The following is a 13,360-nucleotide window of genomic DNA, read 5'->3' on the forward strand; positions in this document are numbered from 1 at the left end:
TTGACCATGTAGTGTCCTGAACAGTTGTAATATGCATATACTTTTATTGATTCAGTCGTAGTAAATGCAGAGACGAGAAGCCATCACAAATGCGTTCTTCTCTTCATTGTCTTGTTACTTACAGGAGTACTACAAATTACAGTGACAACCTAGCTAACACAGTACGTTGTGACAACGACATCGTCAGTTATCGTCATTTGGTCAGCGTGACATTACTTTTTGACAACATTATGAGGACGTCGTGGTAAAGTTAAATTTTTTAGAATCTTGGCTAACGTTCCAGAAACGTTGTGGGCACATCCTCAAAAGACGTCGCTAGTTTATCCCATATAGAAGGTGAATTGCCCTAATGTGGGACATTTTTTGCACTTCAGACTTCTGTGACATATTGCGATGTGTAACCAAAACATTAAATCCACACCCAATACCATTTAAAAAACCCAGGATGTGTCCTAATCAAATCAAAAGAGAAAATTCAGATAACACATTCATAAGAGAAATTATAGGCATATTAGTGCTCTTATTGCAAGTCTCCCGAGACGGGGTCAGCCTTATGTTCCCACAGCCCTATGTTCCCACATTTCTAAGAATTTTTTTTTTTTTTTTTTTTACGATTTGTCTAAACCCCAGTTATGGGTAGGTTTAGGGGTGGGGTCAGGGGTAGGCCATTTGTGGGAACTAAACCCCAGTTAGGGGTGGGGTCAGGGGTAGGCCATTTGTGGGAACATAGGACTGTGGGAACATAGGCACGCTCCAGATGAGACAATCTGCAGCTTCCTAATGTGGGACAGCTGTGTCCCCAATGTGGGACACTGAAAAATCTATGATAAAAGACCAAAAATCACATGTAGAATAGTAAAATCTTATTTAATTTTAGATTCTCTTTTAAATCTTAGTTAGTAATTCTCTTGGTTATGGATGGATGAAACATGGATAACTGAACATCATCAGACCGATAATACAATATTATCTAGTTCAGTTTACTTAACAACAAACACAGCTTGAACAAACTTTAATTCATAAACGTGCTGTTAACTCAAGTTGAAAACGTTTCCAGTCGTCCCTGTCTTTCTCACCTTTGCCATTGTGATCTGAAATACATTTCATTGAATTACTCAGATGCATGAAATAAAGTGGAATGGCTTTATTGATTTTCTACTGCGTTTTTAAATTCTAGAGCTATTTTTCATTTTAAGTCAACTACCTACCTTTTACACACACACACACACACACACACACACACACACACACACACACACACACACACACACACACACACACACACACACACACACACACACACAGAGAGAGAGAGAGAGAGACACACACATATACACACTAAAAAAGAGCCTTCAAACCGCCCTCCAAGAATAAAAAATTCACATGACTGTAAAAATCTGCATTAACAGTATTCTTATATTGCATTACAAGACTAAAACCATGTAAATAACCATGTTTGTCCCACAAACCATGCCCCACCACACATTTTGACTCATTGAAGTACTGTCCCACATTAGGCTGATCATGCTGTCCCAGATTTGGAAACCACATTTCCTAATGGTGGACTCTAGGAAATTAGATAAAAATACAAAATATATAGTTTATACACACAAAGGTACACTTTTTTTTTTTTTTTGATGGACAAACATTTCATAAGCATATTAGACTAAAAAGTAGCAGGATTGCTTTTTTTATAATGTATTTAACACCTTATATCAAATTTGTTAAAACTTTGTCACTAACCTTCGGATGGCCTTCACACAAGGTGCCTTCTGTTTGATGATTGCTCCACCCTCAAATATGATTAGACATTTGATAGGTCTTGTGATTTTGATCACATGACACCACAGCTTTGTCTAACCCATAGTTTCACTGCCACAAACACTAGACCTTAGGTGAAATACTGTATAGAGGTAAAAACTATATAAATACTGTTCGTTTTCTCACACAAACCGCTCGTTTCGTGTCTTAGGCCATCAATGTGTACTTACGATGGGGAATTGTTTAATTTGGACTTCTCTGTGCATGCTTTTTGAGGTGGTGACCATAGACCTGCATTATATGACTGACAGACAAGAACGGTTTGACCTAAAAATATCAAAATTTAAACTACTGCGGAAACAAAGACACCTACATCTTGGATGCCCTTGAGGTAAGCTAAAACATACCAAAATTTAAAGGGGTGGTATAATGCCCTTTTCACAAGATGTAAAATATATCTATGATGTCCCCAGAGTGTGTGTGTGAAGTTTTAGCGCAAAATACCCCACAGATATTTTTATATAGCAAGTTAAAGTTGTCACTTTTTGAGGGTTTGGAAAAACGCACCGTTTTGTGCCTGGCCCTTTAAATGCAAATGAGCTGCTGCAGAGGGCGGGGTTTCAAGAGCTTGTGTCTGTTAGCAGCTGCTATTACCTCACGCAGACACACTAAAATGACAGAAACTGTTCTGCCTTTAATGTTAAACGGAGTCAGATAAGGATGGAGAGACTCAAGAAGAAGTGACAACATGTAGAATGCAACAGGACGTCTCTGAATGGTTAGTTGATGAATTTATGTTGCTGATGTGGAGTTAACTATCTTCAATTAGGATATTCTGTCATGATAAATCTATAAATTGCTCATATGAACTGTTGTGAGATGCACACAGAGTGACTTTCTATTGCATGTGAAAAGATGGATGCTAAAGTTTGAGCTGACTCACAAATGTACTCTTATACAACAACTTTTCCTCTTCTCAACATGGACTGCGTGTTCCCGGGGGCGGGGTTTATGTAAATTCTAGGGTTAGTGATGTCACTAACCCGAGAGGAATGTCATGTAGTCCCAACCAGCCGTTTGTTGTAGTCCTTTTCTTTAAAAGCAAATATCTTCCTTTGCTTTGAACTTTGAGCGTTGTAACTTTGCAGATGTTGTTTATGCTCAAACAGCAACATTACACACTAACTAAAGTTAGAAAAGTGAAATCACACTCAACCACCCCTTTAGTTTCAAAGTGAACTATCCCTTTAATTGAATCAAATGTTGATTATGAAAGTGAGCATGCAGCATGAGAAAGATATGAAGCCTAGCGCAAGTTCTGCCAGGAAGACTCAATCGTTCACGTCATGTATTACCTTCTCATCTATCCAATCATATCCTAATAGCCAGTATAAAAGGGTGGTACTTACACATGTATGAGTTCGCAGATGCTATCGCTTCAACCACCTCCATCCTCCCCATCCACCACCAAGACGGGACTTTTCCTTCATCTCCCTAACATTTCTATGCTGGGTCCTCCCCTCCATCCTCCCCATCACCTCCAGACAGGCTCTCCCCTCTACCCTGAAGACGCCAGGATGTCCTCTCCTCCTTCCAGCCCACCACCACCAGATGGCCCCCTTCCTTACTTCGCAGGGGGTGGGCTGCACCCCTGCCTTCGTCTTCAGGTAGGATATGCAGATTCCGTACCCTCGGAATGCGAGTTACGCACGGGGCCTACGCCAAAGAATTTGATTGTTTGCTGAGCTCTTAAATAAATGTTCATTGTCACAGTATTAATTCTCCCGAGTCTTTCTAGTAGAAATGATATACATCATGAGATGCGCAATATGTCTGGAGAGATGGAGTGGGTAAGACATGATTTTGAACACTTCATTGAGTTTTGTTTTGTAGAAAGACTCTTTTTAAAAGATTTGTTTTGTATAAATTGTATCTTAATTTTTATCAATGTTTTATCAACCAATTGCCTGCATTTAATAATTAAGAAGCAAATATATAGCAGACAACGTAAGGTGCCGGCACAATCACTTGCATTGCATGTGAACTGCACTGTAAAACCGGATATGTTAATATAACAAAAAAAAAATAGTTGAAACTGATTACATCGAAAATTTTGAGAGATACTAACTAAATTTTATAAGTTAAAGAAACATCCTTTTTTAAGTAACTGGTACTAGGCAATTTTAACTGATACTTAATCTTACAAGTTACTATAACATTATTGATCAAGTCATTTTATAAGTAGTTTTTGGGTTCACATATTAAAATTAATTAAAGATAACTTAATTTTTTTGTTACATTACAATTTTTTACCTTCATAAAAAGTTTTAATTTCTTAGTAACAAATTACTCTATTAATTTTTGTAAGTTTTTAAATTTACATTATCAAGTAACTAAATTGCTAACTATAAAAATTGAATTTAAATTCAAGTTACTCTTTTATTTAGAAACCACAAAACATCAACAATAAATTGTTTGTCAAATGGAAATTCTCCAAAACCGTGCAAGGCCCTTTAGAAATGTTTGAATGTTTTAGAAATTTATTTTGCAGCCAGTGTAGTCTAGCAATTCTCCGTTGACTTTCGAGCTGAAAAAAAACAAACTCTAGTCAGGCCAATCAAATCGTGTATAGAGTCGGTGGGCATTACTAACCCTGCAACCGCTGATTTTGCAGCGGTTTCTAAAATGGCAGAGCATGGCTACTTGATGCCGGTGTGGTGAACAAATGAGTCCGAGTTTAGGACCCCATTAGTATGCCTGATCTAAATCTGTTCTTGCGATAACTTGTAGCTAACGTGAGCTGTCTAAACTGTTAATAAGAAAAATAGTAATATACACAAATAAACATTATTTTATGGTTCTTTTCATTTAATTTTTTTATTTCTTCGCTTTTTGCTCGCGGGTTTCTCTATAGAGCTCCCCCTACAGCTTCGGAATAGATATTTGACAACACTGTCGTCAAAACTTGTCGGCGACTCGCTCCCCTCCCATCTTCTCCCGCTGGTCATGTGCATTTGTTTTCAAAGAACCCGGCGAACGCACCTAGCCATGTCCACTGAGGTATGTATGATACACAGAAGGCTAGTATATAAATGTTTAGATAGTGTATGTGTGCAGTGCCGTAAAGCAATTTGTTACATCGTGAGACCTGATATCACGCGATACTTCCTGACGCTGAGGCCGGCGGCCCGCCGACCCAAAGTTGCAAGGGTGGTTTTTCGGCTCATAGGCGCTCGGGGGGTGCGAGACGACCACCATTCAACCCGAAAACAGTCATATAACCCATCCAATGACTCCGAAGCTGTTCGGTTAAGGTAAAAAAGTTATTTAGTTCACCTTTAAAAGTGTACTTGTAACATATTGCACTGATTATTATGATAAAAAAATTATGACATAACTATAATTGCATTACGAATTGCTGTGAATACGGTAAGGCAGTATAAGGGCAGTATAAGCTCAGGTAAAGCTCAGCTAGCACGATCATCAGATAACGTTAGCTGTATGCTATGCTACTATCTAAGCTATCCAGCAGCCATGTCACCCTGTAGCCCAAGACTGGTTGCCCACTGAAGCTAAGCAGGGCTGAGCCTGGTTAGTACCTGGATGGGAGACCTCCTGAGAAAACCAGGTTGCTGCTGGAAGAGGTGTTAGTGAGGCCAGCAGGGGGTGCTCACCCTGTGGTCTGTGTGGGTCCTAACACCCCAGTGTAGTGACGGGGACACTATACTGTTAAAGAGCACCGTCCTTCGGGTGAGACGTAAAACTGAGGTCCTGACTCTCTGTGGTCATTAAAAATGTAACCCCGGCATCCTGTCCAAATTTGCCCAGTGGCCTCTGTCCATCATGGCCTCCTAATCATCCCCATATACTGATTGGCTTCATCACTGTCTACTCTCCACCAGTAAGCTGGTGTGTGGTGGGCGTTCTGACGCAATATGGCTGCCGTCGCATCATCCAGGTGGATGCTGCACATTGGTGGTGGTTGAGGAGATCCCCCCTTCTATGTAAAGCGCTTTGAGTGCCGAGAAAAAGCGCTATATAAATGTAATGAATTATTATTATTATTATTACTAATTAAAAAAACACACTAACAATGAGATGTTTAATTTCACAATCTATAGCTTTGGTTAAATACTAGTATATGAAACGTATTAGTTAAAATACATTAATGACTCATTATAACGTAGTACAAACGTCTTTTTGTAACCAGGCACTAAAGCGATTACCCATAAAACGTGCTTTGAACCAATCGGATGCTTGGGTCCTAAGCTCGGACTCATCTCTTCAGTAGGACTCATTTGTTCACCACACCGGCTGTTGAAAAAAATGCTCGCGGCCCATCTCACGCCGACTTCAGCTCCGGCTTGGAGTCACGGCCTTGCCATCCAAACCATGCAGGATTACTTCCGCTTTGGTTGGAAAATCATCCATGGCCGCTGGACATGCAGCAGCTTCTCTTCACTCCATGGCTTTACTCCAGGCTTATCAAGCAGAGCTACTGGAGGTGTTCTGACATGCTCTGACATTTGTGCTTATTTCTGTTACTTGTGACATTTTCATGGCTAAAGTCTGATTTCACTGTATTCAGCACAAACTCTGCTACAATAATATGTCAGCAACATGTATGTAAAAGTTTGTAGTTTTGAGATAATGACATTTATGCGACCAGTGAAACCCACTGTAATGACAAATCACTCGATGTAGGATCCATTTGCAGGCTTTATTAAATAACAGTGTCAGACAGGCAAGGGTCAAATACCAGCGATATCAGCAGCGCAGAATACACACAATCAGAGTCCAGGAACAGGCAAAGGGTCGGGGCAGGCGGCGAAACAATCAGAGTACAGAATCCAGGCAGAGAGTAAAGCAGGCAGGCGGCAGACAGCGAGAGGTAAGGTCCAGATCAAGTCGTAACAGGTAGACAAACCTGTGCTTAAAAAACCCCATTGACGAGCTACAGCTGGACCTGATGATCAGTTACAGCTGGACCTGATGATCAGCTTCAGCTGTGGGACTGCTGGGACTTGTAGTGCACACGCGGAAAGAGTCAATACTTGGGCCAAGGCGCCCTCTGGCCATCAGAGGAGGGAATCACGGAGTTCCTCCCTGTGACACCCACACTGATTATTTCTTCACAAGACTTTTGAAAATTGTATCACGTAGCCTAGAATATTTGCTTCAAATCTATGTGAAAATCATCCTGTGTACTCATTCAGATAAACAATATATTAATTTAAAATTTGTAAGACATGTTTTGTGTAAGAAAGCTTTATGCGAGGTGACGTGAATCATCATGAATATTTATGTTTCACACCTGAGATAGACAAAGACCCTCCCATAATGGCCCTATCAGGTGCTATCAGACCCTATCATTTATGAGGAACCTTGCACAAAGAATGAGGAGAGATTTTAAAAATGGATGGCTATTTGATTGTTTAGATTAGGGGTGTCGCAATATACCGGTGTGGACGATAATCGTGATATTCAAAGCATGAAATATCGACATCGTGTTAATTTAGAGTGTGACAATATACCGGTATTGGCAATAACCACAATGTTTAAAATGAATAGGACTCTGATGATAACATGACACGTAAATACTCCAGCGCCAGTACCTGGTTGACCTCTCAGGTGGCTGTATTGCATCCGCGGACACCTATCAAATAAGACGACGACGCGGCGCTTGCCCGCGCTCACGCAGCTAAAGTGAAACACTCTGTCCACACCCGAAAAAAGTACGTTCGCCAGTATGGAGTTCTTCGGCTTCAAAGAAAACAGCACCTTAAAGGGGGTCGCACACCGGACGAGAAGCGCAGCGCTGCGTCTTTAAAATTCTAACACATTATTCTCTATGAGTGTACACACACCGGCGGTGCCATTTGGCTCTGTCCGCGGCGCCCAGCAATGGCTCAGGACCGAGCGGCATTTACATTGTTTTATATAAAATTTACATTATATTTCTCTCAAATCATCGTAAATGACTTCACCCTGTGCTGTGTTAGATTTTGGTGTATTTGGCTGAGCAGTGGTTTGGGTGGCTTGCCAATGTATTAGATTTCTCCAATACATTAAATAAGTAAGCTTGACCAGAGTTCTTGTGGGGAGAAGAATTTATTAAAGGTTTGTAGTGTAGCAGTCCTTCAGCAGCGATGTTAGCATGTCGCCCTTCAACAATCTTTAACCCAAAGTTCTGTTTGTTAAACAGAACTTTATACATGAAGACATAGCCTATGGGCTACAAACAATAGAAACCTGTTAGGACCTCCCACAGGAGATCGATCTAACTTGCTAATCCACTCTGAGCAATGCTGATTCTTTTTATTCATTCACACCAATCAGTTTCTATGGGCCATACATCTGAATGGGCCATTCATCTGTATGGGCCATTTGGCACACACCTTTGCAGACACAGACAGAGTGGATTACATCTGAGTCACAATGTAAATGAATCTGATGACTGAAAATACAGAATCTTTCAATCCCTCATCTGATCATATTTGATCACATAAAAAAAGAAAAATAAGGAACATAAAACAAATAGATAGCATGTACACATGCTGTATACAGGTTCCTTCTTAAAATTACAGTATAAGAGTTCATGGTGAAACTTTGCATCCTCTTGAATGCTTGAATCCTCTGGAAGCTTTTATTTTGGAGTTGTGATCTTTTGGAAATGGCAGATAGTGTTGTGTTCTGTGTATATTCATGAGTTTTCATCTAGGTGGCCAGTGCAGTCTAAACGTTGGACGTCTTTGCTCATCCTCTGGAATGCTGGAACACCTGCAATCACACAAAAGAGAAAAGGGGAACGTATCTTGCCAAGGAAAATATTTTAAACACATAGTTCATAACTGCCTGAAAAACTGTCCCTATTTAATATTGGCAGGACACTACTGTGTTTATCAGTGGCTGTAGGTTAATGTCTTCGTCCTCAGGCGACAAGCTAGGGCATAAAAACCCTAGTCCCGCCATATATGGACTCTGATAAACACTGCCGTCTATCCCTTGTCTCTAGGCAGATGTTTTAAATCTCAATGGCTCACGTCGGTCCACTCATCTTTTCTCTGCACCTTAACTGCTTCATCAGTTACCATGAGATCATGAAGGCTTTCCCTCCTGGATTCTAATGGTGAAAATTGATTCTTTGCATTGTGTCCTACCAGGCTGAGTCTTTCATCAGTTTGGCCAGGGCTGTCAGATGTTAGTTTTTCATTGGACATGGGCCGGCCTGTGACATGTTCAAAAGGTTACAGTCCAATTTCCTCGTGGTCATCCTTACTGCATTGCTTGTCATTGAGTTTTGTTTTAGCTTCCGTTACTGATTGCATTTGTATTCTGGATGCTTCATTTTGAATCAGTTTACATGGCAAAACTTGCTGAAGTTGGCTTAATGCCGCTGTATGTGCACCTCTCTCCTTTACGGCTTGTATAACAGCACCTTCTACTAGGACATCATCTTTGGCTTCAGTTGTTGAGACTTCTGTGTATGCTTTTACCTTTGGGGTGGTGTTTTCATTTGTCATTTTTGCATACACATGGATTCCATCAGTTGTCTGATGAGATGTCACTAGTTGGTGCTGCAGAGAGAGGCTCTTCAGTTTCCCTGCGGCTCAACAGCATTTAGCAGAATCTGTTTTTGTTTGGCTGTCAACTGCTGAAACCTCCTCAACAGGTTGTCCTCGTCATCACTTTGATGTTTTAAACTCAGCTTGCAATCACAAACCCAATGTCCTTCTTCGTTGCAATACCTGCATCTTCCTTGAGTTTTTGACTGTCTATTATCTTCATTTTCTTTATGCTCATTCCACATTGTCCTGTTGTTGTATGACATTGTCTTCGATCGCAATGTCATTCATTCATGAAAACGGATTTACAGAAATGGAGCAAGTGGTAAGTATTTGTGATGATTATCAGGACCGGTTTATATATGAAAAAGGTGATAAAGACACAAAAGCTGTGTTTACATTTAAGTCTTCACAGTTGGTTTTGCACACGTAAGCAGCTTTCTCTACCGTGAACGAGATTATAATGTATTTCCCTGATGCTGATGTACAAATAAAACGTTAAATCTGAGGTAGTAGGCATATATTTCTTTCGGTTGTTTAGTTTTCTTAACTTTGTATTGCAGAGCTTTGCTGCAAAACTGGGGAATCCCTCAATATGTCATTCTCCAGGATTCCCCTGCGGTCAGGACACTTAAAGGGATACTCCACTTTAATGAAAATTCTGTCATCATATACTCACCCTCATGTTGTTTCAAACCTGTATGAATTTCTTTCTTCTGCTGAACAGGAAGGAAGATATTTAGAAGAATATCAGTAACCAGACAGATTCTGGTCTCATTGACTTCCATAGTAGGAAAAAATATATACTATGGAAGTCAATGAGACCACAAACTGTCTGGTTACTGATATTCTTCTAAATATCTTCCTTTCTGTTCAGCAGAAGAAATAAATTTATAAAGGATTGAAACAACATGAGGGTGAGTATATGATGACAGAATTTTCATTTTAAAGTGGAGTATCCCTTTAATGCTTAATGGACCAATTCAGTGATATAAAATACCAAACCCCCACCTTATTGGGGATGTAGTCTATACTAGATATAGGAACAAGCAAGCGGACTCAGAAGTTTCACGCTAAGCGATTCGCAGTGAAATACTGACATAAAGTTGGCATGTACTGCATATTCATTATTTGCACATTTAGGGACTGTCTCTAAAGTTACATACGACATTGGTACACACATTTCTAACTTAAATAGCATTTAAAGAGAATGACTTACAGTCATAAAACCAACTGTAAAGTGTTCATGTAAGTGCCAGGCATGCACACCTTTTAGATTTTTTTGATTTAATTAAATAAACTGTCAAATTCATGTGTAAATATTGCTATTTTTTTCAGTAGGCCTACCACATAATCTCATATTTATTTTAATATCAATTATCTAAGATGTGTATTATCTCAAGTATCATGTCTGACACATACATTCAAAATTTACAGTTGTTTTTAATCCTGGAGAATGACTTATTGAGGGATTCCCCAGTTTTGCAGCAAAGTGCAGCAATATAAAGTTAAGAAAACTAAACAACCGAAAGAAATATAAGTCTACTACCTCAGAATTAACGTTTTATCTGTACATCAGCATCAGGGAAATACATTATAATCTCGTTCACGGTAGAGAAAGCTGCTTACGTGTGCAAAACCAACTGTGAAGATTTAAATGTAAACACAGCATTTGTGTCTTTATCACCTTTTCCATATATAAACTGTGGGATAATCTATGTAGTGGAACTACATAATGATGTGTTACATGGTTTAGATCCCAAATACTGTTTCTGCCCAGGAGGGGGCATTGTTGGGAGTTCAATAAATGCGAGGCTTGGAAGAGGCCACAGAAGTGTGTGTGCTTTTTACTCAAGCAATAAACAAGAGAATACAACATGGTGTCAGAGTAGGATACTCTAATAAGCTTGCGGAAGAAGTTTTGTTTCGGGGGCAAGTCAAGTTTTAATAGTTGGAAGCTCTAGGTGATGCAGCTGCCGGGGAGAGAGAGCCGCCCACGCCGAGCCTGTGTGCTACGTTTAGCATCCAGCCACCTGAGCCATTTAACTTCTCCAAACCTACCGAATGGGAAAGATGGATTCGACGGTTCGAACTTTTCCGTCAGGCCAGTAATCTCCACACTTCCACGCAAGCCAATCAAATAATTCATTCATGTACTGTATGGGCGATGAAGCGGACGACATTTTGAAGGGGCTGAATTTGAAGAACAAAAACAGTGAGTGATACGACACAGTGAAGAAGGGTTTTCACACGTTCTTTGTTGAGAAGAAAAATGTAATTTATGAAAGAGCACGTTTCAACATGAGAAAACAAGGAGAAAACGAACCAGCCGACTCCTTTGTGACGGCACTGTACTCCTTGGCTGAGCACTGCAAATATGGGACACTGCACAACGAATTAATCAGAGACAGGTTAGTCGTTGGTTTAAATGATATACGCCTGTCAGAGCGAATGCAGTTAGATAAAGATCTAATGCTGGAAAAGGCCATTGATATGGCGAGACAGACTGTGAAGCAGCAGCAGAGTAACTTGCGTGGTGAATGCATTAATGCCAAAACGTCTGACTCTGTTGATATAGTCATAAGTAAAAGCAAGCCATTTCAAAGCAGGCAGAGAGTCAAAAGTGCTCATGGAGCAAAAGACAAGTTCAAACAGTCACAGTCAAGATGTCACAAGTGTGGAAAAAGCCCATTTCATCCGAAAGCGCTGCAAATACTGTACTCTGTCACGCCTGTGGGAAGAGGGGACGTTACCAAAAGGTGTGTGCTTCATCCAGAAAGGTGAATGAGATTCAAGAACAAGACCCTGGCATATTTTTAGGCACTGTGGTTGCCGAGGGTGACCCCTGGTTGATCGATATTAAAATAAACTGTGAAGTACAGTTCAAAATCGACACAGGCGCTGTTATGCCAGACCATGTGTTCCATGAGATATTTAAAGAGGGCAAAAAAACAGCACTCCAGAGAGTGACCAAGCCTTTACTTGGACCTGGATGCTCACCACGTGATTGGAGTTTCAAACATGCTGCCTCTGAAAGGAGACTCTCTGTTAAGAGTCTTCATTCGCCATTGCTAGGTAGACCCGCCATCACCAAACTGGGTCTTGTCACATGTGTTGATGGCGTAAGTATTCACACACTACAGGAATGCTATCCAAAGCTGTGCAGTGGGCAGGACAACTTGAGAAAGCACCTCAAATCAGACAGTGTTTGCTCAAATGTCATGAAAATGTGTCAGGACGGATGGCCCGAGTCAGGTTGTTGTACAGGGACTGAGAAGCTTTACTGGTCCGAGCGAGCTTACCTATCTGTTCACGACGGCCTCCTTCTGAAAGGTACAAGACACGTCATTCCCTCTGCTTTGCGGAATAATGTCCTTGACAGGCTCCACGAAGGGCATCAAGGAGTAGTTAAATGCTGAGCACATGCACGGCAAAGTGTGTGGTGGCCGGGACTTAGCCAGCAGTTGAACGAGCTGGTTCTGAAATGCCATGCTTGCATTAAAGAGCGCACTAATCACACTGAACCATTGATCCCATCAGATCTTCCTGAGAGGCCCTGGCAAAAGCTAGGGACAGATCTGTTTGTCCTGAAAGGGAAAACCTATGTTTTAGTTGTGGATTACTATTCACGTTATGTTGAGGTGGCAAATCTTTCACTCACCAGCTCTGCAGATGTCACTACACACCTAAAGTCTATCTTTGCATGCCACGACATTAGACATTATCTAATGTCATCCCAGAGACATTAGTGAGTGATAATGGGCCACAGTTCTCATCCAGCACTTTCTCAGTTTTTGCAGGTGCTTATGGATTCAGACATATCACCAGTAGCCCGAAGCATCCACACAGCAACGTAGAAGCTGAGCGGGCTGTACAGACCGTAAAAAAAACTCCTCAAAAAAGAGCAAGATCCCTACCTTGCCTTACTGTCATACAAGTCAACTCCACTTCACAATGGGTACAGCCCAGCCCAGTTGCTCATGGGACGCTGTCTTCGTACTACGGTGCCAACCCTCCCAAGACTACTGGTCCCT

Source organism: Scardinius erythrophthalmus (genome assembly GCF_964197995.2).
Source record: "Scardinius erythrophthalmus genome assembly, chromosome: 10".
Classification (NCBI taxonomy): Eukaryota; Metazoa; Chordata; class Actinopteri; order Cypriniformes; family Leuciscidae; genus Scardinius; species Scardinius erythrophthalmus.